The sequence below is a fragment of the Nannospalax galili genome, unplaced genomic scaffold (assembly GCF_000622305.1).
Source record: "Nannospalax galili isolate Female #2095 unplaced genomic scaffold, S.galili_v1.0 scaffold563, whole genome shotgun sequence".
In the NCBI taxonomy this organism is placed as follows: Eukaryota; Metazoa; Chordata; class Mammalia; order Rodentia; family Spalacidae; genus Nannospalax; species Nannospalax galili.
The window spans coordinates 358,070-359,604 of record NW_008350459.1 but is presented as its reverse complement, the minus strand read 5'-3'; the positions used below and the strand labels follow the sequence as shown (position 1 = coordinate 359,604).

Sequence of the window (1,535 nt, the reverse complement as noted above, 5' to 3'; positions counted from 1 at the left end):
AAAAAGTGGATATAATAATCAAACTACAATTACTGAGACCCAAAGAAATTTAAATTTGTTTGATGCATCATCAACATTTGGTCTTCACCCATGAAACTATACTAAAGAGATTAAAAAAAATAAACAGAAGAACAAAATGACTTGAATGCTCATGAGAAGCACATTTGGTAAGTCTATCAAAAAGAGGTCTAGAATTGCATTTCTAAGCAGGTACTGATGTGGGGACATTTTTTATTCTTCCTCATAAGAAAGCTGCTCTGGTATTAGAAAACAAAACACAGCCTCTTCCCTTTGCACTGTGGGGGACTGTCTGCATCCTCTCCCTCCAGTGAGGCTGGCCAGGGTAAACAGATGTCTCAATAGGTGAAGAAGCCAAACTCCCCTCCAGCTGTACACAGAGCTCATAAGCCATGTTGGGGTCATCTGAATTCTCAATGAGCAAGCAGAGCCTTGGCAAAAGGGCTCCCCATCCCAGGACCAGCCCTAGGCAAGATTCTGAAATAGGAGAAATTTATCCTGGGTCACAGTGTGCCACCTCCCCAACCTCCAGGGGTCCAGTCTCACATCACATCTCAGTTGAGTGTCCTTGAAGCTACCTCACTCTGTCCGAACTCATAGATCTCTACTCAAGGTCAATTGCCCTATGCCAGGCTATCCCACAAAGATTCCCAGGACACTGAGAGCTAAAACAGCCTGCCCAAGGCTAGAGAGCAGCAAGTCCACGTCCAAGTCCAGTACTTCCTCCATTGCCCACAACATGGCAGGTCTGTGGGCATCATGAATTGCAGTTCTACTATTAGAGTCGTTGTTTGTTAAGGCCAGCAATTTACAAATTGTTTGTACCTGTCTTTACTCTTTAACAAAGTATTATTATTATTGGGGAAGGGTGGTCATGGGAGGAGCAGGCATGCCACGGCATACATGTGGAGGTCAGAGAACGACTCTGGGGAGTTGGTTCTCTTCTTTCACCTTTACGTGGGTTCTGTGGACTGAACTCAGGTCACAAATTGTGTTGCAAGCATCCTTACCCACTGAGCCATCTCAAAAGGTCACAAATTGTGTTGCAAGCATCCTTACCCACTGAGCCATCTCTCCTACCTATGCGCTCTACTCTTTCTGAATCAAATTGTCATGTGTATTCTATTTTAGTTCCTAGAGAACTTAGAAAGTATTCAAAAGTATTCACATGGTTAAAAGTACTTCTCACAGGAACATGCTTACTTGCTTTCCAATCAATCTTCAGCCAAATGCAGCATGTTCTCTCCCTGCCTCTCCCATATATGTGTATTATAAAACATATCTAAACTACCAAGATGAATTAAAATCAAAGAATTTTTAATTGGTTGTAGCATAATTTTCATACTTGCTTGGAGATTCAAAAGTAATTTTAATTCTTTGAAATACAATGAAGATTTCTATTTCATAGACAATATATAAAGAGATAGTCCTATCTACAAATAGCTTTTTAAAAAAAATTTATTTTTATTTTATGTGTATGAGTGTGTTGCCTGCATGTGTGTAAGTGCACCTGTGTT

At 40.7% G+C, this 1,535-nt stretch overlaps 1 protein-coding gene across 1 annotated transcript in view; it reads right to left on the bottom strand.

The window, feature by feature from the left end:
- The window catches only part of Plekhg1 (pleckstrin homology and RhoGEF domain containing G1), a 161,861-nt gene that overhangs the window by 112,073 nt on the left and 48,253 nt on the right, over positions 1–1,535 (bottom strand). The gene's annotated exons all lie outside the window — the stretch shown is intronic.